At 44.9% G+C, this 27,767-nt stretch overlaps 1 protein-coding gene across 1 annotated transcript in view; it reads left to right on the top strand.

The window, feature by feature from the left end:
• FAM168B (family with sequence similarity 168 member B) overlaps positions 1 to 27,767 on the top strand; it is a gene marked incomplete in the record, with an annotated part of 948,287 nt that overhangs the window by 862,475 nt on the left and 58,045 nt on the right.

Below are 27,767 nucleotides of genomic sequence, written 5' to 3'. Positions count from 1 at the left end.
GCAAAAAGTGCAGGATTTCATAAGCTTAAGAAATTGCAGGCCTCATTACTTAATTCATTGGATAGAGAGAAGGCTATCTTAAAATGCTAAGAAAAGAGGGTGTTTTGTCCTAAAATTGAGAAGTTGAAAGCCTGAGTGAAAATTAGGTCACCAAGAAGCACCGATGACATGATTGGCTTTGTGTTTTTTAAATCATGCAAATAAACTTGGAAGTACTGTCCTAATTCAGTCTGTCTGGTGAAGAGTCTTAAGCCATAAACTGGTAGCTGTCAAGTTCTCCTAATCCCCACCGAGTGATCACTAAGGTCCATGCTGGATCACTTTTTCTCATTACCCAATTAAGTCAGCATGGAAGCACATCTAGTGCTGTGCACAAGAAGAGGTCTCATTGCCAGTATTCTGATTAAAATGGAGCCTGTTTTGAAGTCTATCACTGCTGTCAAAATATATGTATATATATTTTTTTTTACTAAGGAATTTATTAAGTCAGCCATCATGGGACATGCTTCTTAAGATGTCATTTGAGGTGCCACAGGCCCCCCACCCCTTTTCCTTTCTTTTCTTTTACTAACATATGATGCCTAAAGTTATTTTGAGCATGCCATTTACTTGGATCTCTGAATTACAAGCTGTGTACTCACCGTAACTAGGCAAATGCGTTGTCCATTTTCATTCTTCCTGTTCAAATGGTTTTATTGATCCGATCCTCGGGTCCGACTTGGCTGCATACTTCAGACTTTGAATCCAGCTCTTGAGTGCCTCCCTCTACCCATAATCCCCTAGTCCATCCCCAATACCTCAGATTGAGTTTGTTACCACAAAATCCACATTAAAGAGTTAGAGAAAGGGATAGGTAATAGAACAGGGCTTAAACCCGGATCTATAGGCTCCAATAGTAACACCAAGAGTTCACTCCAGAAGACTATTGGAAGAGGATGGAAGGGGGGAGGGGTTGAGGAAGAGTGAAAATAGACGAGAAAGATGCCTAGTTATGGGTGAGTACATAACTTTTAAATCTCATGTTGTCCTTTCATTCTTCCTTATTGAATGGGGCAGAGTCCCCAGCTATGTGAATCCTGGGTGGCCCTCATGGAAGGATATCCCACAGAGCCGCTGAACCAAAGGCAGCTCTCTTTCTGGAGTTTAGGTCCAATTTGTAATGAGTAACAAAGGTATGAGCATTGGACCATGTGTCTGCTGCGCAAATATCACTTAGACCTTCTTGACAAGTTGAGTGGGCTTTAGGTGGTCTTGGTAGAGAAATGCTTTGTTGGGAATAGATCCAAGAAATGCAGCTAGTTATCCATTTAGCCAGTGTAGTTTTAGATGCTGGATAACCCAGTCCATTTTTGAAGAGGAGACAAACAACTGTTCTGATTGCTTTAGCTCTCTGTAAATAAAAATGTAATTGCCTGTGCACATCTAAAAGATGCTGTATGTATTCTCCTTTGTTTGAAAAATCTGGAAAGAAAACTGCTGAATGAATGGATTGGTTAATGTTAGATTCAGAAGCCACTTTAGGTAAAAAGGAAGGGTTAGTTCATTAAATAATCCTGTCTTTATGGAAAGTAATGTACAGAGTCTTTGATGAAAGAGCCTGGAGTTCAGAATTCTTTTTGGCCGAATCAGTAGCTACTAAAAAAGGCTGTTTTCCATGGTATATACTTTAAAATCATTTTTTTGCTGAAGATTTAAACAGTTTTTGAGTCTGAACTTCACAAACAAGTGGGATCTTTTTTCTGGGGTTCTAAGGAGAAAAGTGCCTTTCAAGAAATCCTTCCATAACTTGGAAGAAGCTAAACAATAACTTTTATCTCCTGTATGAAAATTTGGTATGGCTGCCAACTGTAGTTTAATCATAGGAAGATAAAGTTCTTCCCTTGAAAAGGGCAGCCAGAAAATCAAGAACAGTAGAGCTAGGGACAGTAAAAGGGTCAACATTGTTTCTTAACTCCCAAAGGGAAACTCTTTTCCATTTGCTCTTGTAAACCTTTTTCTTGGAGTCTTTTTGCAAGGATAATAAAATGGTATATACTGGGGAAGAAAGTATCTACCAAGGATGTTACTAGAACTGGTGAAACCGTGAGTTAGTGCGAGGGCTGTGATATTGAGATGACTTATCCCTGTGCGGTGAGAGATCTGGAGTTGTGTCCAGTATCCAGGGAGGATAATGAAGTTGAGATCAAGGAAAGGGAAACCGCACCTGACAAGGCCAGAAGGGGACATTGAGGATAACTGAGCTCTTCAACCATATTGCTTTCTGTAGAAATTTGTGTATCAAAGGAAGTGGTGGATAAGTGTAAAGGAGACTGTATGGCCAAACGTGAACTAGAGCATCTCTTGGTGACTCAGGGGGGGGGGGGGTGACCAAACTATCTGCTGTGCTTGGTGTTGTGGGACGCAGAGGTAACAGCAAGGGTGGCCACAGTGGCAGAAAATTTCCTCTGCCACTGAGTGAGAGAACATTTGTGAGGCATCAGAATGATCCTGCTCAGTTTTTCCACTAGTGCATTGGATTTTCCCAGAATGTGCATTGCATCTAAAAAGTAGTTGGTCTGGAGATCGCCCATTGCTACACACTCATAGCCTCCCAGCAGAGAGGTTAAGACCGGGTTCCCCCTTATTTGTGTTGGTCTGAATCTCAATAGTCCCTAGAGGAAGAGCATCTTGAAATGCCTGCAGTGTTAAAAGGACTTCTCTCATCTCCAGGATGTTGAAATGCAAATTGTTCTGCTGGGTGGACCATGTGCCTTGGACCTTTCTTTTCAAGTAATGCCCCCCACCCTAATTGGGAGGAATCCGTAGTCACTGTGGCAGCTGGAGGTGGAAAAAAAGGGCCTGCCTAGATAAATGTCCTCGGACTGGATACACCAATGAATATGGTGTTTTCATATTGGTATAAGCTTGACTGGCGAAGGTGGAGGTTGTTGAAGAACAGACCATTGAACCTCTGGAGTCCTTTGAAGGGCACACACAAAGTAGTGTGGTAAAGGAAGTAGAACTATTGCTGCTGCCATGGACCCTAAAGCTTGGAGCATTCATCTGTTTGGAGGAGCTGGATGAAATAGAATTTGATGAACCTGAGATCTAAAGTCTCTCTGTGCGATGAGTAGGCAAAGAGGCAATTTGTGTTGTCATGTTCAGATGTGCACCGATAAACTCCAGGATCTGTACTGGTGTCAGATTTGATTTGGCATAAATGACTGTGATAGCTAGTGAGTGACAAATCTGGAGCAAATATTCTCTCGATTGTTGTAGAAGATGCTTGGTAAGGGGCGGTGAGGAGCCAGTCATCCAGGTATGGAAGGGGCGGTGAGGAGCCAGTCATCCAGGTATGGAAACACTCTGAATCCTTTTAGTCTCAAGTGAGCTGCCACCACTGCCATACATTTTAGTGAACACCCTGGGTGCTGTGGTGAGTCCAAAGGGCAGGGTTCTGAATTGGTAGTGACTGGGCCCCCAGGTGAAAGCATAACTGTCTTCGGGAGCGCTTGTCTATTTTGATGTTGATAGTACACATCCTGAAGATCTGTGGAGCACATCCAATCACCCTTGTGTAAAAATGGCATAATGGACTGGACTGTTACAATTTAGAACTTTGACTTTTTCACAAAGTGATTTAGTTTGCTTAGATCCAAATTTGGTCTCTGGTCCCCTGTCTTTTTGGGCAATAAAAAGAAATGAGTAAGTTATAAATCCTGATGTTCTTCGTGTTTCACTGTTGCAGTCATTACATTTGGGTTATCTGCCTGCAGGTAGCCCTCAGCCAGCCTGAATACCAGAGTCTTTGGATTCCTGTGTCTGATGTGGTTTCTTCTTCCATGATGTCAGGGGTATAAAACATGCAGCCAATGCCATTACATCAGTGTTTCTTGCCGTGCGGTGCCCGAAACAGAAGCAGTTCGCAAGTGCCGGTCGGCTGACTCCTGAAATTTTCGTTTTCGAGTTTCAGATCTGAAGTCTTCAAAAAAGATAAGTACTCCGGTGGGATATTTTTCTTGCTCCAACCAATGTCAGTAAAAGTTAATTGTTTTACCTGTGGAAAGCAAATACCTCATACGAATCTTCATTCGTACTGCATCCCCTGTTTAGGCCTAGACCATGACATCCCTCAAAGTCAGTTTATTGCCTTGTTCAACCCCTGAACTATTTGTCGTCTGGCTATTACTTTTGTACTCGGTCTCAGTACTCTGAAATGGCTTTGTTAAGCCATCTGACTACTGATCTTCCGAAAAAACGTAAGGATAAAGACAGAGACAGACCGCACAGGTCCAAACTGCCGATGGCGCTTCCGTTAAGCTAGTCGCCAGTTCACCGGTACTCTGGTGCTTTCGCAGCCCCTGATACCCACTACTTCAGATTCGTAGGCCTCTACTGAGACCCATTCGGAGTCCGGTATGCCGTGAGATGCTTTTTCGACTATGGAACCTGCGGATGTCTCTACTTTGGATGGGTCCGGAGCCGCTGTGCAGGCACCGGCTTCTGAGGGTGTATTCAGGCCTACATACTTGCATTTTAAACCAAAGCCGTCATCTTCATCCAGGCCTGAAATATGCACCACGCCTAGAAAACTGACGACCAAACCACAGGCTCAGGGCCATATGCCTAAAAAAAATAAATGCTTAGAATGGCTGAAGACCTTATTACCTTAATTAGGGGAAGCCAGGCCTTCCCCCTCTAAGAGACCTAGAACTGATTTTCTGTCCGATTCTTCTGATCGGGAATCTGATATTTCTGTTCCTTCTGATTACCAGGATTTGCCCTTATCTACCTATGAGGATTCTGATGCAGAGGATTCCATTCCCTCTGCTTCCCCTCCAGAAGATTTTTCTTTCGGTGAAACCTTGCACACTCTTAGGGAGCATTTCTGCTGGGAAAGCCAGGATTACTCTGACACCAAAAAGAGACTTAGAGAATTCCTACTCCTTCCTTAACACAGGCCTTTAGCTATCCCTCCTGTTCTGGACATTGTAGATGATCCTTTCTTGGAATCTAGCCTTTCCCCAGACCCTCTACCTCCAGTTCCATGAAAACCTAACAGGTATTAGAGTACCTGACTCTCACAAGTTCCTCTTCAAGATTCCTACTGCGGATCCAGAGACCATTTCCCAAGGACCAAAAGGCATTAAGGCTACTGCTGCCAAACATCCTACCCCTTCTGATAGAGATTCTAGAGCCTTAGACAGATGGAGTAAGAAGGTATACACTTCTGCTACCTTGGCCATTAGAGCTTTGAATTGCCAGTTTCATATGTCACTATCAGCAGCATATTATGGGAATACTTAAACAGAAAATGATGTTGATTCCTGACTGTGCTGAACACAAAGAATTACAGGATTTAATGCATTCTGCAGAACAAGTTTGGTAAACACACTTTGCAATGTGGTTTTGATGCTTTAGCAGCATCTTGCAGGGCTTCTGTCACTGGGTCTGTACTTAGAATGCATGCTTGGCTTAAGGAGCAAAACTTGCCAGATCATATTAAAGCTAAATTATTGGATGCTCCCTTAAACCAAGACCGCCTTTTTGGCAACAAAGCAGAAGTCGTCCTCAAAAGGATGGAGGAAAAAGCTAAATCTATGCAAACTGTTAAAGATTTCCTACAAGTACAGCCTCCCAGATTTAGTAGGCATTGGCTTTCAAAGAATTGGTCCTTTCCAGGCCTTCTCAGTCCAAACCCAGGAACAGCAGACCACCTAGGTTACAGTCTCAGGCTGCGTACAGACCTAAGCAGTGGGGGCACCCACTTCCAAAGCAGGGAGTAGTAAGCCACTCCCTTACGAAAAAATGGCACAATGTCTTAACCTTCACCCTTCCAAGCCCTGCTCAACTGCCTGCTCCCTTAGGAAAGCACGCCCTGCATGCAAAAAACTGGGAACTCATTACCCAGGACAAATGGGTTTTGAACATAGTTTCCCAAGGATACAGATTCCACTTCCACACACTAACAACCCCAAACGGTTGGCCAGACTTGCCCCCAAATCTGTGGGCAGAGGCCCAACAGCAGGTTCTCTCTCTTCTAAGTATCAGGGCTATTCAACCTGTCCCAGCAGAACAAAGGGAACAAGGTTTTTATTCAAGACTTTTCCTGATACCCAGAAAAGACAGCTCCTGGCGTCCTATCCCAGACCTCTCTATTCTAAACACCTTTCTGGTAATTCCAAAATTCAGAATGCTAACACTTCAACAGCTATTTCCTGTGCTAGGCAAAGATGCCTGGCTGGCAACATTAGACTTAAAGGAAGCTTACCTGCACATTCCAATAAAGGAATCCTGCAGGAAATACCTACGCTTCAGGGCAGTTCTCTGCGCTTCCCTTTGGCTTATCGACTGCTCCCAGGGTATTCACAAAGTGTCAAGCTGTAGCCATTGCATTTTGCAGGCAAAGAAATATTCAAATATACCCATACTTGGACGATTGTCTGATTCAGGCAGAAAGCCAGGACTTGCTATTATAACATCTGGCATTCGTAAAGAAGCTTCTAACCTCACTGGGGTACACCATAAACGAAAAGCAATCTCTCCTAGCACCCTGCCAACAGATTGTATTCCTGGGAGCAAGCTTGAACACAACTTCCCAGATGGCTTTCATCACTCCGGAGAAACAAGTTTATTTGACAACCTACTTCAAACTATTGGCCACAAAACCCCAGCTATATGCAAGTAAAATTCTGCAAGCCCTGGGGTTCATGGCCTCTTGCATTCTACTAATTCCATATGCAAGACTGCATATGAGGAAACTACAGTGGTATCTAAAAAGCCTATGGTGTCAACATTCTTAGGACCTGGAATCAATGATTCTTTGTTGTATAAAGACAGAGTTCCTTTGGTGGGCAGAGGCCTGCTACCACAACAAGGGGCTCCCTTTCACTCTACCCCCTGCTGCCCAAACCCTAACAGACGCATCAGACTATGCTTGGGGGGGCTCACTTGGCAGGGCAGTGCATTCGGGGCAAATGGAACCCAAGACGGATGCACCTGCATATCAATCAAAGAAATGTTAGCTGTACAGAATTCCCTGACAGCCTTCAAAGACCACATTTTTCAAGGACAACTATTGGTAAAGAGACAACACCACAGTTATGTGGTACATAAACAAGCAGGAAGGTAACCCACTCGTACCCTCTCTGAAGACTAGCCATGGCTCTGTGAAACACAGCTTTGAGCTACCAAGTGCACCTACAATCTCAATTCCTGCCAGGCAAGCTAAATTCACTGGCAGACGACCTAAGCAGAAATCTCATGGACCCACCCAAATGGAAACTGGAACCAAAAATATTCAACCTCTTGAGGAACAAATGGGGGACTCCAGAGATAAACCTGTTTGCCTCCCCCCAGAACTACCAATTGGACAAATTCTGCACAAGGACTCCCCACAGCCAAGCTTGGAAAGTGGATGCCCTGTCCTTTACCTGGGAAAGCCTCTCTGTTTATGCCTTTCCCCTTCTGCCTCTCCTCTCAAAGGTTCTGCTAAAGATCAAACAGGACAAACCAAGGACAATTCTTATTGCACCAGACTTGCCTCGCCAGCACTGGTGTACCCCCTCTTGCGCAGCATGATATTGCTAGATCCATGGCACCTACCTCAGGCACCTTCCATGCTGTCCCAACAGGCGGGCCAGATTCTGCACCCTCAGCTTCACACCCTGAACCTTGCAGCCTGGCTAATTCCTTGAGCTCTCCAATAGCTTCCCTCAGTAAGCAGGCGCTAGAGGTCATTTTGGAAGCAAGGAGACCTAGTACTAGAAAATTCTATGCTGAAAAATGGAAGAGATACTGTTCCTGGAGCCAGACCCAGGGTATGGGCACTATGGTGCCCAGTTTACCTCATATTCTTCAGTACTTAACAGAAATGCTCCACAAGGGCCTATCCTTCTCGTCAATTAAAATTCATGCCTCTGCAATTTCAGCACATTATAATACTGAACCACCCCTCTTCTCTCAAAAAATGTAAGAAACCCCCCCCCAGGCAAGCCCTTACTCCAGCCTGGGGCCTTCACTTTGTTTTGGAAAAGCTCACTCTTCTTCCATTTGAACCAGCTGCAACTGCAGAGTTGAAATTCCTTTCTTGGAAGACAGCCTTCCTTCTAGCCATCACTTCAGCAAGAAGAGTGTCTGAATTACAGGCTCTCTTAGCAGTGAAGCCCTTCATTATCTTTCATGCAGACAGGGTTTCCCTCAGGACCAATCCTTCCTTTATGCCCAAGGTGGTGTCTAGTGTGACCCTAAATCAGTCCATTCATTTGCCTACCTCTTTCCCTAATCCAAAAACAAAAGAGAACAAATTCTGCACTCTTTGGAAGTGCACAGACAACTTAGATTTTATTTGGACAGGGCTAAGCTTCTCAGAAAATCTGAACAGCTGCTAGTTGGCTTTGCTGCAGGTGCAGAGGGGAAGGCCATTTCAAAGCAAACCATTACTAAATGGATAGCCCATTGCATTCATTTCTGCTATAAGCACCATGGAAAACCTACCCCACAGGGAATAAGATCACATTCCAGCAGGGCTGCATCTACCTCTACAGCCTTTCTCAGAGGGGTCCCTAACAGAGGGACATCCTAGAAGCTGCTACTTGGCGCTGTGTTCATACCTTCACCAAGCATTACCACATGCCTATTTTTTTAAATCCAGAGCTGGTTTTGCCACTGCAGTTTTGCAGGGCTTAATAGCTGGTCCTAATGCTCTCTAACTTCCTCCTTCCTTCCTTAGCTTTGCGAATCTACCTAAATGTAATGACTGCAACAGTGAAACACAAAGAACATAGCACAGATGTTCTTCGTGTTTCACTGTTGCAGTATTCCCATTTGGGTTATCTGCTTGGAGTAGCCCTCAGTCGGCCTGATTAAGAAAGTCTTGGGGCCTGTGATGATTGCTGTCCCATCTTCAATGACGTCTGGTAGTCAGGGGTATAAAGCATGCAGCCGACGCCATTACATCATTCTTTCTTGCTGTGCGGTGCCCGAAGCAGAAGCAGTTCGCAAGTGCCAGTCGGCCGACTCCTTAAATTTTCGTTTTCGAGTTCCAGAACCGAAGTCTTCAACTAAGCTAAGTACCCCGTTGGGGAAACTTTTTCTTGCTCTAAACTGATGTCAGTAAAAGTCAATAATTGTATTTCTTGTGGAAAGCAAATACCTCATAAAGATTTTCATTCGTACTGCATTCCTTGCCTAGGCCCTGACCACAACGTACCTTGCTGTCAGTTTTGTGCCTTATTTAAACAATGAACTATTCATCATCTGTATATTTACGCTTCTAAATTTTTTGGTACTCTGTTCAGTTATCCAGATATGGCTTTGGTAAGCCACCCGACTACCGACATTCCGAAAAAACTCAAAAGACAGAGACAGACCGCCTAGGTCCAACGCTGCCGACAACGCTTCTCCTAAGCTAGTTGCCAGTTTGCCAGTACTCAGTGAGGCGCTTTCACAGCCCCTGATTCTGGTATGCCGTGAGATGCTTCAACTGTGGAACCTGCACATGTCTCTCTCTTCATCTTCTTCAAGGCCTAAAGCTCGATCCATGAAAACAAATAAGAATGGCTAAAGACCTTATTACTTTAATCAAAAGACCTAGGACTGAGTTTGTTTGATTCTTCTGATCAGGATTCTGAAATTTGTTTCCTCTGAAGACCAGGAATTACCCTTATCCTACCTATGAGGATTCTGATGCAGAGGACTCTATATTGGTGAAACCTTGCATACTCTTTTTTGCTGGGAAAGCCAGGATTACTCTGACTCTAAAAATACTCCTGCCCCAACAGGCATTTAGCTATCCTCTCTGTACTGGACATTGTTGATGCCTTTTCGGAATCTAGCTTGGCCCCTGAATCTTTACCTCCTGCTCCCAGAAAACCTGATGTGAGAGTCAGGAACCCTGTAATACCCAAGTTCCTTTTTAAAAATCCTACTGCAGATCCTGAGACCATTTCACAGGGACCCAAGGGCATTATGTCTACTACTGCCAAAAGTCCTACTCCCTCTGATAGAGATTCTAGGGTGCTGGATAGATTGGGTAAGAAGGTATATACTTCTGCAACCTTGGCCATTAGGGCCTTAAACTGCCAGTTTCATATGTTAAAGTATCAGCAGCATATTCTTGGATTGCTTAAACAGAAATTGATGTTGATTCCTGACTCTGCTGAAAGTAAAGATTTACAGGATTTAATGCATTCTGCTGAACAAGTTGGAAAACATACTTTGCAATGTGGTTTTGATTCACTAGAGGCATCTTGCAGGGCTGCTGTCACTGGGTCTGTACTTAGAAGGCATGCTTGGCTTAAGGAGCAATCTCATGTTAAAGCTAATTTGCTGGATGCTCCCTTAAACCAAGACCACCTGTTTGGCAACAAAGCAGAAGTAGTACTTAAAAGATGGAGGAAAAAGCTAAATCTATGCAAATTGTTAAAGATTTCCTGCAAGTACAGCCTCCCAAATTTAGTAGGCATTGGGCCCTCAAAAACCTGGTCCTTTCCTGCCTCTTCCAGGCCTTCTCAGTCCAAACCCAGAACCAGCAGAACACCCAGGCTTCAGTCCCAAGGTACTCACAGGGCGAAGCATTTGGGGGCTCCCACTTCCAGAGCAGGGAATGGTAAGACTCACCCTATGGTAAACTGTCTCAATGACTTGACTTTAAATCTTACTGGCCTTGCACAACTGACTGTTCCCTTAGGGGGAAAGATTGCCCGGCAGGCAAAAAATTGGGAACTCATTACCCAGGACAAATGAGTTTTAAATATAGTTTCCCAAGGATACAGATTTAACTTTCACTCCTTACCAACCTCAAACGGTTGGCCAGACCTACCCCCAAATCAGTGGGCAGACCACATTCTGCCAGAGCTGAATATACCTCTACAGCCTTTCTCAGAGGAGTCCCTGTCAGGGACATCCTAGAAGATGCTAGCTGGAGTTCTGTACATACCTTCACCAAGGATTACCATTTGCCAATTTTCTCTAAATCCAGAGCTGGCTTTGCCACTGCAGTCTTGCAGGGCCTTATTGCTGGTCCTAATGCAATCTAATTTCCTCCTCCCATCCTTAGCTTTGGGAATCTACCCAAATCTAATGACTGCAACAGTGAAACATGAACTTGCTATAAATGTAGATGTTCGAGTGTATTCACTGTTGCAGTCCTAGTTACCCTCCCTCCAACCCCCTGACTTCTATTGGCTATACCTCTATTCTTGCTTCCTATGTTTAAAGCTTTTTGGTGTATTTGCTTTTTTTGTTGGAGGTGTAACTTTATATATATATATATAATTGCTTCCTATTACGGGGGCACCTGACATCTGGGGTAAGAAAAACTGATGTAATGGCGTCGGCTGCATGCTTTGTATCCCTGACTTCCTGACATCATGGAAGATGCGACAGCAACCAACGCAGGACCCAGGACTTTGTTAATCAGGCCGACTGAGGGCTACTGCAAGCAGATAACCTAAATGTGATGACTGCAATAGTGAGTACACTTGAACATCTACATTTATGGTAAGTGTACACAACTGTACTTTGAGTACACTTACCATAAATGTAGATATTAGAGTGTATTCACTGTTGCAGTCCTGGATGTTCTTCGTGTTTCACTGTTGCAGTCATCACATTTGGGTTATCTGCTTGCAGTAGCCCTAGTCGGCCTGATTATCAAAGTCTTGGGTCCTGCGTCGGTTGCTGTCTCATCTACCGTGACGTCAGGTCATCAGGGGTATAAAGCATGCAGCTGATGCCATTACCCCAGTCTTTCTTGCCGTGCGGTGCCGAAAGCAGAAGCAGTTTGCAAGTGCCGGTCGGCCGACTCCTGAAATTTTTGTTTTCGAGTTTTAGAACCAAAGTCTTCAACTAAAGCTAAGTACCCCATTGGGGAAACTTTTTCTTGCTCTAACCCGATGTCAGTAAAAGTTAATAATTGTATTTCTTGTGGAAAGCAAATACCTCATAAAGATTTTAATTCATACTGTATTCCTTGCCCTGACCACGACGTACCTCGCTGTCGGTTTTGTGCCTTATTTAAACCACGAACTATTCGTCGTCGGTATATTTTCGCTTCTAAATATTTTGGTACTCTGTTCAACTATCCAGATATGTCTTCGGTAAGCCACCTGACTTACAGACATTCTGAAAAAATGCAAAAATAAAGACAGAGACAGGCCACCTAGGTCCAAAGCTGCCGACGATGCTTCTTCTAAGCTAGTCGCCAGTTTGCCGGTACTCAGTGAGGCGTTTTAGCAGCCCCTGATACCTGCTACTTCAGATTCGCAGGCCTCTACTGAAACCCATTCGGAGTCCGGTATGCTACGAAATGCTTCACCTGTAGAACCTGCGGATGTCTCTACCTTGGATGGGTCCGAAGCCGCTGTGCAGGCACCGGCTTCTGAGGGTGTATTCAGGCCTACTGACTTGCATATTAAACCAACACCATCTTCTTCTTGAAGGCCTAAAACTCGAACCATGCCTAGGAAACTGACGCCCAGACCGCATGGTCAGGCCTCTATGCCTAAAAAAACAAATGATAAGAATGGCTAAAGACCTTATTACTTTAATCAGGGGAAGCCAACTTTCCCCCTCTAAGAGACCTAGAACTGAATTTGCTTGTGATACTTCTGACCAGGATTCTGAAATTTCTGTCTTCTCTGTTGACCAGGATTTACCCTTATCTACCTATGAGGATTCTGATGCAGAGGACTCTATTCCCTCTACTTCTCCCCTAGAGGATTTTTCTTTTGGTGAAACCTTGCATACTCTTAGGGAGCATTTTCACTGGGAAAGCCAGGATTACTCTGATTCTAAAAAGAGGCTTAGAGATTTCTTACTCCTGCCCCAACACAGGTCTTTAGCTATTCCTCCTGTGCTGGACATTGTTGACGATGCCTTTTAGGAATTTAGCTTGGCCCCTGACTCTTTACCTCCTGCTCCCAGAAAACCTGATAGATATTACAGGGTTCCTGGTTCTCACAAGTTCCTTTTTAAAAATCCTACTGCGGATCCTGAGACCATTTCACAGGGACCCAAGGGCATTAAGGCTACTACTGCCAAAAGTCCTACCCCCTCTGATAGAGATTCCAAGGCCCTGGATAGATGGGGTAAGAAGGTATACACCTCTGCAACCTTGGCCATCAGGGCCTTAAATTGCCAGTTTCATATATTAAAGTATCTGCAGCATATTATTGGATTGCTTAAACAGAAAATTATGTTGATTCCTGATTGTGCTGAAAATAAGGATTTACAGGATTTAATGCATGCTGCTGAACAGGTTGGAAAACATAGTTTGCAGTGTGGTTTTGATTCACTAGAGGCATCTTGCAGGGCTGCTGTCACCGGGTCTGTACTTAGAAGGCATGCTTGGCTTAAGGAGCAGTCTTTGCCAGATCATGTTAAAACTAAATTGCTGGATGCCCCCTTAAATCAGGATCGCCTGTTTGGCAGCAAAGCAGAAGAAGTTCTTAAAAAGATGGAGGAAAAAGCTAAATCTATGCAAACTGTTAAAGATTTCTTACAAGTGCAGCCCCCAAGATTTAGTAGGCATTGACCCTCAAGAAATTGGTCCTTTCCTGCCTCTTACAGGCCTTCTCTGTTCAAACCCAGAACCAGCAGAACACCCAGGCTTCAGTCCGAGTACGCACAGGACTAAGCAGTGGGGGTCTCCCACTTCCAAATCAGGGAGTAGTAAGACTCCCCCTATGGTAAGTTGTCTCAATGACTTAACTTTAAAACTTCCAAGCACTTCTCAACTGACTGCTCCTTTAGGGGGAATGATTGCTCTGCAAGCAAAAAACTGGGAACTCATTACCCAGGACAAATGGGTTTTGAACATAGTTTCCTAAGGATACAGATTTCACTTCCACCCATTACCAACCCCAAACGGTTGTTCAGATCTACCCCCAAATCAGTGGGCAGAGGCTCAAAAGCAAGCACTCTCTCTGTTAAGATTAAAGGCTATTCAGACTGTACCAGAAGAGGAAAAGGGACAAGGTTTCTACTCATGACTTTTTCTGGTACCCAGAAAAGGCAACTCATGGCATCCTATCCTGGACCTTTCTATCCTAAACACATTTTTGGTTATTCCAAAATTCAAGATGCCAACTCTTCACCAGTTGCTTCCCATGATGGGCAAAGATGCCTGGTTGGCAACACTGGATTTAAAGGAAGCCTGCCTGCACATCCCAGTCCGGGAATCTTGCAGAAAATACCTACGCTTCAAAGCAGGCTGCATGCACTGTCAGTTCTCTGCACTGCCCTTTGGCTTATCTACTGCGCCCAGGGTATTCACAAAGTGCCTAGCTCCAGTCATTGCATTTTGCAGGCAAGAAAACATTCAAATATACCCATACCTGAACGACTGTCTAATTCAGGCAGAAAGCCAGGCCATACGTCTGAATCATCTGGCATTTGTACAAAAGTTGTTAACTTGTCTGGGGTACACCATAAACAAAAAGAAATCACATATTGTACCCTGTCAACAAATTATAATCCTGGGAGCAAGCTTGAACGCAACTTCCCAGATGGCTTTCCTCATGCCAGAGAAACAAATTCATTTGACAACTTACTTCAAACTAGTGGCCTCAAAAACCCTGTTATCTACAAGGCAAATACTGCAAGCCTTGGGGTTCATGGCCTCGTGTATTCTTCTAATTCCATATGCAAGACTGCATATGAAGAAACTACAATGGTACCTAAAAAGCCTATGGTGTCAACATTCTCGTGATCTAGAAGCAATGATTCCTATCATACCTTGCTTACGGTTAGAATTCCTTTGGTGGGCAGAGGCCTGCCACCAAAACAAGAGACTACCATTCACTCTACCCCCTGCCGCCCAAACCCTAACAGATGCATCAGACTATGCATGCGGACTCACCTGGCAGGGAAGTGCATTCAGGGCAAATGGAACCCAAGTCAAATGCACCTGCATATCAATCAAAAAGAAATGTTAGCTGTACAGAATGCTCTGACAGCATTCAAGGACCACATTCTTCCAGGACAATTAATGGTAAAGACTGACAACACCATTGTTATGTGGTACATAAGCAAGGGGGTACCCATACGTACCACCCCCTGCAGACTAGCCATGACTCTGTGTAACACAGAATTGAGCTACCAAGTGCATCTACAGGCTCAATTTCTGCCAGGAAAACTAAGTACACTGGCAGACTAAGCAGAAATCTCATGGACCCACACGAGTGGAAAAAGACTTTCAACATGTTGAACAACAAATGGGGGAGCCCAGATATAGACCTGTTTGCCTCCCCTCAGAACTACCAATTGGACAATATCTGCACAACGACTTCCCACAAACAGGCTTGGAACTGGATGCTCTGTCCTTCAGCTGGAAAAACCTATCAGTTTATGCCTTTCCTCCTCTGCCTCTCCTCTCCAAAGTACTACTAAAGATCAAACAGGACAAACCATGGATGATACTGATTGTACCAGACTGGCCACACCAACACTGGTAGCCTTTCCTGCACAATGTGTCACAGCTAGCCCCATGGCACCTGACTCAGACCCCTACCCTGTTGTCACAGCAGGAGAGCCAGTTTCTGCACCCCAGCTTCAAACCCTGAACCTGTCAGCCTGGCCAATTACCTAATGTTTCCGTTACCATCCCTCAGTAAACAAGTGTTGGATGTCATTTTGGAGGCAAGGAGGCCTAGTACTAGAAAATCTTATGCTGAAAAAATGGAAAAGATTCTGTGTCTGGAATCAAACTCAAGGGATGGCCACAGCAGTGCCCAATTTACCTCAGATTCTTCAATACTTTACTGAGATGCTTCACAAGTGCATTTAGATCTGAAGTAGTTGACTTCATTCATTCTGCACATATGGGTATACGGATCCAATTCGGATCCGAGCCAGCAAAACCTTTCAAGCATCAGCTCCAAGCTCCTCCCTTACCTATATTACCTCACTTCCTCCTATCTAGCCCCAGATCTCGTTTGCCGCTTTAAGAGTCAGCATTGTGGTCTCTGAGCTCTAAGCAAGGTGGTAAGGTTTTTTTGGTCTTTTTTGTGATAGTTGAGTGTGAATACCTTTCCCTTTTTTACTCCCTCACGTCTTCCCATGAGAGTCCTTCAGTGGACTCTAGCGGTTCAATGGTCCTGGCTAGACCTTCCGATGAATTTCCGCATCAATCGGCCATGCAGAACGTCACTCCAGTGGTGGCTTCAATCAGTGGACATTTTCGTGGGCCGCAGCTTTCTAGCCCCTCTGGCTCAAGCCACGGTGACCACAGACGCTTCCCAGCTCGGGTTGGGGGGCACTTCCTGAGAAGAACGGTCCAGGACACGTGGTGCCCTCAAGAGACCAAGCTACAGATCAGTGTCCTGGAGATGAGGGCAGTGCTTTTAGCGTTGAGAGCCTTCCACCCTGTCTTACCTCCGGGGATGGTAGCCATTCAATCAGACATGTCTGTAGTCTGGTATATAAACAAACAGGGAGGGACCCGATCCTACCCCCTTTGTCGCGAGGCCATGAGGGTTTGGGAGTGGGCCATATCCACCAGCCGGTTTCTCATAGCAACGCACATCCCGGGATGCTCCAACATTCTAGCGGACAGTCTCAGCAGGGCAAGCCGCCTGCCTTACAAGTGGTCTCTGAAACCATCAGTGGCAGAGAAGATCTTCCGTGTTTGGGGTCAACTTGCTGCGATCTCTTCGCATCTCTTTCCAACGCGAAGTGCGGCAACTTCTTCGCTCTGATCCCCCCTCCGGGGGATGTCCCCAGGGATGCTCTAGTCCATGCTTGGCCTCCCGGGCTACTGTATGCTTACCCCCATTACCTTTTATTCCGAAGTTCCTTCAGAGAGCTTGCCGGCTGCAGTGCAAAGTCATTCTCATAGCTCCCTTCTGGCTGCGTCAAGTGTGGTTTCCCTTCCTATGGTCTCACCTGTTGGCTCCTCCATGGACTCTAGATCCATGCCCGGATCTGATTTCTCACCCGTCGGGCTTGCCCCTGCCCAACCTGGACAGTCTCAAGCTGACGGCATGCTGCTCCAGTTCCCATGATCATCAGGACTCCCGGACTTTCGTCCCCTGTTAAGAATATTCTGGTAGCTTCTCTTAAAGCCTCCACTAGGAAACTCTACAATAGCAAGTGGAGACGTTTTTGCGTTTGGGCCTCTCAGCGCAATCTGAACCCATTTACAGCCCCCGTTCCGGTCATACTGGATTTTCTGGCCGATCTTTTTCAATCAGGCGCAAGTGCTTCTACCATCAAGGTTCAGCTGGCTGCCATCTCTAATTTTCATGTGGGTGAAAATAAGGTTGCTGTGGCTTCTGCCAAATTGTGTAAAGCTTTCCTGAAAGGCACTTTTTATTGCGACCACCAGTTAAAGAAACTGTGCCCCCCTGGAATCTGACTTTAGTCCTTCAGGCTTTGACCTCTTCCCCCCCTTCGAGCCAGCCGGTTCAGTTCCGATTAAGTTTTTGTCGTGGAAGACAGCTTTCTTGGTCGCCATCACGTCAGCCAAAAGAGTTTCAGAGTTGTAGGCCTTATTCTCCTTGCCCCCCTATTTGGTTTTCCACAAGGATAGGGTTTCGCTGCGTACGAACCCTTCCTTTCTTCCCAAGGTGTCCTCAGCAGCCAATATTAATCAGTCTATAAATTTGTCAGTCTTCTTCCCAAATTTCCAAAATAGAGGTGAACGTAAGCTTCATTTATTGGATGCCCATAGACAGCTTTGTTTTTACCTCCATAGGACTAAACCCTTCTGGAAGTCGGAACAATTGTTTGTTTCTCTTTCAAAACCATTTTTGGGCAAAGCAGTTTTGAAAGTGTCCTTAGCAAGGTGGATCACTCTTTGTATTGCACAGGTTTATAAGGACAAAGGTTTATCTCCTCCTGCTGTATTGAAGGCTCATTCCACTAGAGCAATTGCCACTTTTACAGCTTTCTGGTCAACAGTTCTGTTAGACGATATCTGTGCGGCAGCGACTTGGGCCAATTCGCACACATTCATCTCTCATTATAAAATAGATCTTATTTCTAGAGGGAGAGCATCCTTTGGCTCTGCGGTGCTCAGAAATATCCTTCCATAAGGGCCTCCCAGGAATACTAGTAGTTAGTAGCTGGGGACTCTGTCCCATATGTGCAGAATGAATGAAGTCAACTACTTCAGATAAAGAAGTTATGTTCTTACCATAACGTTCCATCTCAGTAGTAGACTTCATTCTTCTGCACCTTCCCTCCCTCCATCCCCCTCACTCTTCAGGTTTTTCCTGTTTAGGATTGTGGTTATGTTGCCACTTAGTGTCAGCAAACTCGATCTGGGGCTAGATAGGAGGAAGTGATGTAATATAGGTAAGGGAGGAGCTTGGAGCTCAGAGCTGATGCTTGAAAAGTTTTGCCGGCTCGGATCCGTATACCCATATGTGCAGAAGAATGAAGTCTACTACTCAGATGGAACGTTATGATAAGAACATAACTTCTTTTTTTCCTCCATCAAAATTCATGCCTCAGCCATTTCAGCTCATTACAACACAGAACCACACCTCTTTTCTCACCCACTGCTCAAGCAGTTTCTCAGAGGGGCCAAAAACTTAAAGACCACCCTGAAGAGCCACAACTCCAGCCTGGGACCTTAACTTTGTATTTGAAAAACTCACTCTGTCTCCCTTTGAGCCAACTGCAAGTGCAGAGTTAAAATTGCTTTCTTGGAAAACAGCTTTCCTTTTAGCATTCACTTCAGCTAGAAGGGTGTATGAATTACAGACCCTTATGGAAATGGAGCCTTTCATCATCTTTCATTCGGACAGGGTGTCCCTCAGGACCAGTCCCTCCTTCATGCCCAAGGTGGTATCCAGTGTGGCTCTTAATCAATCCATTCATTTGCCAACCTTCTTTTCTAATCCACAGAACAAAGGGGAATGGATACTGCACTCCTTAGATGTGCACAGACAACTTAGATTTTACTTGGACAAGACTAAACCTCAAAGGAAATATAAACAACTGCTGGTGGTATTTGCTGCGGGTTCAGAGGGGAAGGCTTATTTCAAAGCAACCTTTTTCTAAATGGATAGACCATTGCATTCATTTCTGCTATAAGCATCATGGAAAACCTATCCCACAGGGGATTAGACCCCATTCAACCAGTGCTGCATCTACCTCTACAGCCTTTCTCAGGGATGTCCCTACCAGAAACATCCAAGAAGCTGCTACCTGGAGTTCTGCACATACTTTCACCAAGCATTACCATTTGCCAATTTTCTCTAAATCCAGAGCTGGCTTTGCCACTGCAGTCTTGCAGGGCCTTATAGCTGGTCCTAATGCTATCTAAATTCCTCCTCCCATCCTTAGCGTTGGGATTCTACCCAAGTGTAATGACTGCAACAGTGAAACACGAAGAACATAGTACAGTTGTGTACACTTACCATAAATGTAGATTTTCGAGTGCATTCACTGTTGCAGTCCGGGTTACCCACCCGCCATCCCCCTTTCTATACCTTTTCTTTCCTTCACTATACTCAAAAGCCTTTGTGGTGTATTTGCTTTTAGTTGAAGGTAAAGTTTGTTTCTAAGACTGCATTTATATATTTACTGTTTATTTATGTATATATTTTTGCTCCCCATTTGAGGGGGCACCTGACATCCGGGGCAAGAAAAACTGAATAAAATGGCATCGGCTGCATGTTTTATACCACTGACAGCCTGACGTCATGGAAGAGGAGACCGCAACCGATGCAGGACCCAAGACTTTGTTATTCAGGCCGACTGAGGGCAACCTGCCAGCAGATTACCCAAATGTAATGACTGCAACAGTGAATACACCCACACATCTACATTTATGGTAATTGTACATAACTGTACTATCTGTGTCTTCCAGTTTACGAAACTTGCCCTTTGGATTGGCAGCCGCACTTATGTTTTTCACAAAGTACTTGGTTCCATTAATGGCTTACTGAGAAACAGAGATCATTCACATTTACCTGTACGAGGATAACTGCTGCATTTAGGTACTATCACAGGAGTAGGTGGACAAGGGTCTCCACTATTTGCCATGGTCAGTGTGTCAGGTTTTCCTCTGATGTTCCCAAGTCAGCCTTGGAAGTAGCACTGCAATCCTGGATGACCCTAAAAGACAGTCCACATCCCATTTTGTCTGAATTCAGTGGCAGACCAGTTAAACAGGTAAAAGGCAAACCCAGTATGTGGACTGTTACAAAGAAAAATTTTCCTTTAATTATTTCATAGGTTGGGTGTTCCTGCAGTAGATCTCTTTGTGACTCGAACCCCAGACCAATCAGGAAGTCCTGTACAGGAGCCCCATACAAAGATGCTTGAGCATTGGATACTTGTTTCAAATGCATAGTTCTCTTTTGTTAAGTATTTTTTCCATTTCCTTACTCCCCAGGGTACTCAGAAAATTAGGAGGATGGTCAGAGATGTTTTTGATGGCTCTGTTTCGATGCAGGCTACACCAGTTCTCCCTCCTTATGAAAATGTCTGTGGGGAGAGAGATTACATGTTGCCTCTATGCAGACCTCCTGTTTGAAAACAAGGACACCCTCATACACATCTGCCTAGAGACCTTACATTTCATAGCTTGAATGATTTGACTCTTTTACCCTTCAGGCATCAGCTTACCAAGGATGTGCTTAACTACTTTAGGAGGCTAAGAAGCCAACCACAAAACAATCATGTTTCCTCTTTTGCCACAGAAGAAATCAGGACATCTTCACAACACCAGTAGTCCTGGTCCTGCAATATTTAAGTAAGCTGTTTAATTCAGGAGAGGCTCGTGCATCTTTTGGCTGTTTCAGACTGCCTGTTCTTGGACCTTCCATTGGAATGCCTGCTTCTTGTTAAACATGTTAGGGAAAGAGGTCCTACTTCTCATAGGATCATACAAGATTGCTAGGCTATCGACCTGGAGGTCATTTCAAGCCTAGCTATTTCATCCCAATGTAATACCATAGATACTCTAGTAAATACCCAGGGTTGTATTTATTAATGACTACCCATGTCCAGGAGGGTTGTTGGCACTATCTCTGGTAAGAATTTATGGTGCCCCATCCTCTCGTCCAGGTTCCTTTTGAACAGTGTCCTAGAGGTGTTCTGCTTCACATGAATTGGCAGCTTATTCCAAAGACATGGCAGTCGCTGTCCTGTTTAAGTCGCAGGCCATATTTAGGTTCCTGCAACGGGTGGTCCTGTTTGATTTAAGAAGTCTATACGATGCTGAGTATAGTGACAGGGACTTTATCTGGTCTGTGTAAGGTACATGCTGGAGTCCCTTGTTCTTCTTAGCTAGAAACTTTTGAGGTCTAGTGCCTTGTATGGTACATGCCAAAAGGGGAATTATACTCAGTTATGGCCCAGATTAGTGATTAGTATAGAAGGGTTATAACCTCCTTTGCTCTCTAAGCAATGCTTTTGCTAATCAATTGTGCTACATAGAATGCCTTTGTTAAACAGTAGACATGTGATGGACAAAGTTAAGGTCAGTCTACTTGTGATCCTAGATCTCTTTGTAGGTACCTAGGGTGGTGGTGGTAATTTGATAGTGAGAAGGGACATTGTTTTTACAGAAGGGAATGATTATTTATTTCTTTGCATTCAGTTTGAGACTGTGACTAAGACAGCACTCGTTGGTCTGTGTAAGACCCTCCTGAAGTATATTGACATCATTTGTGGATTGTAATTGCACTCAGTTTGCAGTCATCTGCAAACTTGGTCAGCTACAGCCCATTAGTTTTGGCCTGAACTTCTGAGAAGTATATATTAAACAGTAGGGGGCCCAGGAGCGACTCTTGTGGCACCCCGCTGGTGACAGGTCTACTGGTTGATATGGAGTCACCCACTTTGATAGTGTCTGACTGATTTGTGAGCCAGTTGTCAACCCATCTTACGACAAAGGGATTTATATTCAGTTTGCAGAGTTTATCGGTAATGCCTAAGTGTGGGATTGTGTCAAAGGCCTTTGCCAAGTTGTGGTGTGCTGTGTGCAGAGATTTGCCTTCGTCAATGGCCCTGGTCACATTTTCAAAGAAATCCACTAAGTTTAACAGGCAGGATCTGCCCTTGATGAAGCCAAATTGCGTCGGATCCAGGGTTTGCAAGTCGCTTATGTGTTTATTTGTGAGGTCCATGATATGTTCCATGGTTTTACAGATGAGGCTGGTCAGACTTATGGGTCTGTAATTCCCTGTGTCTGTTGCTAAGGCACCTTTGTGGAGGGGAATAACTGTTGCTGTATTCCACAGGAACAAAGCGCTAGTGGTTAGGCTGTGATTGAATAAGGTACTTAATGGTAATGCTAGTTCACATTTTAGCTTGCTTAGAAGACAGCCTGAGATGCCATCTGGTCCCATAGAAGCTATGTATTTTGCCTTAGAAAAGACTTTAATGACCTGCTCTTCGGATGTCTGCGGTGGGAGGGAAGTTGGGGGCAAGGTTTGTGGTAAGTTTGGAGAGGGTGAGGGAGTGAAATTTTTGCCAAATCTGTCCGCTAACAAGTTTGCTGTCTCTGCGGGATCAGTGTGTGTGTTACCGTTAGTCACTAGTCCGGGACATGCTTGGGTCCTACCTTTTAAGCTGTGTACATAGCTGTAAAAGGCCTTTTGATTATCCTTGGCTGTCTTTGCCAAGTGTTTCTCAAAATTACCCTTAGAGGATTTGATGTGTTGTCTTACTTGCCTGTTGAGGCTGAGGAGGGTGCTTTTCCATTGTTGGGGCCTCACCTTAGTTTTCTTAGACAGCAATTCTTTGCATTTGTTTTAAAGTTTGTTGATGCTGGATGCCCATCAACTTGGCCATTAGCAAGCTAAAAATTTCCAACTAGAGCTCCTCCTACCCTACCCATAATCTCTCGCTCCTCCCATGTACCTCAGATCTCATTTGCAGCTCATCAGTAATGCTTTGTGGTCTCTTTAGAGTTCCTTGTTGGCCATGTATTTTTTTCTAAAGTTGTGGTATGTGAGTTGGTCTTTGGCCTGTTCTTCCTTTTCCTTCCTGTCCTTCTCTTTAGCTATTTGTATTAGTTTAAAAAAAAAAAAACTCTTTGCTTAGTTTCTGTATTATGCTATGTGTGTTCTTCTGTCACTCCTTTCTTTTGCTTCTTCTTCTCCTCTTTTTCCACTGTCAGAGAAATCTGAAAAAAACTGTAGGTTTTAAGAAATGCACTTCCTGTGGGCACGAGATCCCTGCCTCTGTTGTCCACAGGGAGTGCGTTTACTGTCTAGGGCCTGCACACCTCAAAGTGGTGTGTTCTATCTGAGAGGCCTTCCTAGGGATCTTGAGATAGAAGGAAAGAAGGAATAAGTTTGTCTTAAAAGAGCTTATTCCACCTCCCTCCACTTCTGTCTCAGGTGCTCAACCCCCCCCCCCAAAAGAAACCTAAGGATTCCAGAGACCGTAAGAAACTGTCCCCATACCCCTCCTCTTTGCTCTTTCCTGGCCTCACAAAAAGGCCCTGAGAACGTCTGAGAAGAGCCCTTCAGCTCTGACTTCTGCAACCTACCCCTGCACTCTGTGCCCCAGTTGTCATGTTGGGGTTGGGATCTTCTCCCCTCGGGATCTCTCTCCCAGACCTCACTTCAGGCCTTCCTCTGTCTCCTCTTCCATCAGGTCCTGTCGGAGCTTGTTAGTGAGGTAGACAAATTGATGAGGAAATTTCTCCACACGCAAATCCAGATGGGGTCATTCCAGCTCCATTCCTGACGGAATCCACAAGCAGAGCTTTCCCCTGTAAAAATAGTATCTCCTTCTGTAACTTCGGAGCTTCTGGCTCTGTCTGTCCCAAGGGACAAGACGCCATGTTTGATAATTATCTCAACTTCTAGTCCGACTACTTCCATGATTTACTTGGTGCTGACCATGTCTCTGAGCCGAAGCCTCTACGTCAAGTCCTGGGGGCTGACTTCGACTCCAAAGTTCTCGAAGCTGGCTCCTTTGACAGCTCGGTGTCAACTCTTCCCTTAGAGAGGAGGGCTGCTGGAGACTGCTGCTGATCCATTGGGGCAGGGGAGGATTCCTCAGGACTCTGGCATTCCCTCAGCCTTTGAGGTGGTGGAGAGGTCCTCTCCATTCCTAGGAGGTTCCTGGCTTCTACTGTAGCGGATCCTCCCTTTCTGCTTCTGGTCTGTGCATTGGAGACCACTTCTGCCACCGGGGCAGCTGGCCCCTCATGGCCTCGTGTCTCTTCCACTTGTGGAAGCCCAAGTTTCTTCCGGAAGGCACCTAGATTCCCCAGAAGAATCTCGCATGACAGACACCAACTTCAGTGAAGGGGAGGGGTCCCTAGGATCTCCACCTGACATCTCCTTTGGAGACATTTGGGTAGTCCTTCATCAGAGAGGTGGCTGGTTGGCCCCAAACCCCACTTCGGATGAATTGGTGTTCCTGGATGCCTTCAGGGCTGGCCCATCTACGTCCTGGGTGTCCCCCCGCAGACTTCCTAGTAGACCTGGTGTCTACAAGAGCATGGAAGGAACCAGACATTGCAGACCCAATCCCTAAAAGAGCTGTCCTATTCTTAGTGCCCCCCAAGATAGACCCCACTGGATGAAAGATATTCCAGTAGATGTCATGGTGGTTGCGTCAGCCACCAAGAAAGAACTTGCCCAGGACAGCTTTGCTATCTGTCTCCCTAATGTGGGGAGTCTAGGGCTGTGGACAAATTTGGAAAAATTTTACGCTTTTTCCAATTTCACCCTCAGAGCATTGCACTGTCTTGCCCGCTTTACAAGGCTACAGGGGGACTTGCTTAACTAATTCACTCCAATAGAGCTCAGGAAGTTTGCACTGTAACTTCCAATGGGCGGAGCCTAAGCCTATTGACCGAATCAAATTGTCCTCACATTTCAAATAAATGTTCATATCTCTGGAACCATAGTGGTTGTGAAAGGAGTATAAATGACAAACTCTTCAGCACAAACTATTTTTTATAGTGGTAGTATTTTTCAGGTATTAGGTCTTGAACCAAATTTTATAAGTCACAGTAAATACAGTAACTATTACATTTTGTAATATTTTGTAAACCGCCTACAGTATCTTAGCAGCTACTCAAGTTATGCACATACTGTCAGCAGCATTTTATTTGTCTACCTGAGAGCTTTCATACAAGGATAAGGAGTTCTGTCTGTTACTTGGTTGTTGAGTTTTGAAAAATGTGAAAATGATATCTATATAAATGAATATCTTAAAAACAACAGTTAATATCTATTTACCTGCATTACACAGAGGTCAAATATTAATGTAGTTGAGTTTGCCATTGTGTAAGCTTTAAGACAAAATATTTTAAAACCTTGTACATAGCATGGTTTTGGAATTATTGATGCAAGTATGAACAAGCAGTGTTTGACATCTAGAAGCGTCAGGAGAAGTTAACTGCAAATGCACCTGGAGGCGTCACTCAGATGTAATGAGTTAAGGAACTCTGTAGCTCTGGCCCTGAGTCCATGATGGCAGAGGAGTGGAACTCCTTCTCCCATATGGCCACTCTGCAGTTCATTTCTAATGTGGCCATGAGGCTCATCTGTCATGCTGTTGAGGGTACCTCTAGGGCGGCCGGTTCTGGCATTGCCATTCGGCATTATGCCTGTATGCGGCTGTGTGACTTTGTGGAACCCTTTAAGGCATCATTCATTGATGCCCTCTTTGTCGGTTCCTCTCTCTCTTTGGACCGACAGTATGAGACGCACACTCCCACAGCGAGAAGGATGGAAAGAGCCTGTCTGCCATCAGGATCCACTTCTCTACCCCACAAAGGTACTTTTCCAGGAACCAGTGTTGGGGAAAGAAGTTGTGGTTCAGGAAGTCCCAGGGTCCTTTCCAGGACGCTTAAGAAAATTTTTCCCCTCAGGGGTGGGGGGGGGTAATTTGAGTAATAGATGCTGCCCACATGGCAGAGGTCGTCAGCAAAATCAAGGATCTCAAGAAACTCCTTCGGAGAGATTCTTGCAGCATCCCTGAAGGGTTGCCCGACTGTCCCTCTCTGGAGGCAGTTGGAGATGTTGTTCCTTGTACCTAGAAGCCTGGTTAGCTATCACAAACAACCAATGGGTGCAAGGAAAGCATATCCAGAGGTTACGCCATTCCCTTTTTAAACTTCCCCAAACCACATTAGACCCCTCCCAATGTACCACCCAATCAGAGACAGCCAGGAACTTCAGAAATTGCAAAATTGCTTTAAAAAAATAGTCCTCCAGGCGGTCCTTCCAAGCCAACGCTTGATCAGGAATCTACTCCTGGTTCTTTTTAATTACAAAGAAAACGGGACCTCAGGCCCATACTGGACCTAACTTATCTGAACAAATCGATGAAAGACAAGAAGTTCAGGAGGATCATTGTTCAGTCCATCCTTCCTTTTCTACAGATGGACAACTGGATGTGCTTGATAGACCTGAAGGATGTGTAGTACCATATCAAAATGACCAGGCGCTCCAGAAGTTACCTCTGTTTCAGGCAGGGAGCCAGCCTCTTCCAAATCCAAGCAGTTCTGTTTGGTCTCACCACAGCCCCCCAGGGTGTTCACCAATTGCATAACAATAGGTGCAGTTCACCTCATGCTGCAGGGATTCCAGGTATTTTCTTATCTGAACTGGCTCCCTAGTTACACCACCCAGGCATCTACTGGTTCAGGCCAGGGGCTTATTCTTGCAATTGGCCCCAACCTTGGGGATCACTATAAATCTTCAGAAGTCGCAATTACAACCAGTACTGACCATAGATTTTATAGGAACTTGTTAGGCTGGGGTTTTGTTTGTGTCCAGTCTCCCACCAGGCAAGATTCATTCGCTAAGTATGCATATCAGACAAATGCTAGGTATTCCAGTCCCTCCAGCAAATATTGTCCTCAGGGCTTTGGGCTGTATGGTTGCAACAGTAACATTACTACAGACAGCTCATTTACAGATGAGAATTCTTCAGTGGACATTGTCAATTCTGTGGTCCCTCCTGCACCAACCTCTGAACCATCCTATAAGATTGTCATGGGTGTGCAGCAGTTACCTATTGTGGTGGCTTCACGACCCAGAAATCACACAAGGGTGACCGTTTTTCTCCCTATTCCCATCGCCACACTGACCACAGCGCTTCCAAGCTGGGGGGGGTGCATTACCTGGGATGGACATTTCAAGGCACGTGGACTCTCCAGACCACCAACCTTGCATGTCAACGTTCTAGAGATGAGGGCAGTGCCTATAGCCTTGCAAGCACTCCACTCCCTTCTTCCTGTAGGGACAGTTTAGATTCCGACCGACAACATGTTAGTTGTGTGGTACATCAACAAACAAGGTTTTTATTAGTGTCTATGTAATTGCTTGCCTACTGTAATGTTGTATGACAGCTCAGTAAAGAATGATGATGTAGATTAGTGCATGAACTTCTTTATTAAGTGAAAGCAGTCACATTTTCAAACCGTCTGAGGCCTAATAACGACTGCACTTTTCTCTTGACTACAAAAAATTGCAAGTCATAACTGTTCCCAGCAGGATAACATGAAAGCACTACAGAGCCTTCAGTTTGAATCTCTTCACCGTTGTAAGTAAGCTTCTCACGCACTGTCAAAGCAAGTTGTTCTGCTGCTTTTACTCTAGAAAACGTTTCTGCTGACATAACCATTGCACTTTGAGCAAGTATCTGCTTTGACCTGTATGAGACTCCCGTTAATCCAAACAGAATAAAAGATCTCAGTCTTTGCCCACAAGTCTACTGCATTAACTGTTTCACCAAGCACAGACACATCATCAACATAAAAAGTAGGGTCGCAGCTTTCTTATTGAGCAACTTGCCTCTTTGAATGCCCTCTCTTAATAAAAGAATGTGCCTTATTTGATTTACAGAACCTT

Source organism: Protopterus annectens, chromosome 4.part1 (assembly GCF_019279795.1).
Source record: "Protopterus annectens isolate FY-2018-M chromosome 4.part1, PAN1.0, whole genome shotgun sequence".
NCBI classification, from domain to species: Eukaryota; Metazoa; Chordata; order Ceratodontiformes; family Protopteridae; genus Protopterus; species Protopterus annectens.
The sequence above is the reverse complement of the archived record's forward strand: the minus strand, read 5'-3'. Positions and strand labels throughout refer to the sequence as shown.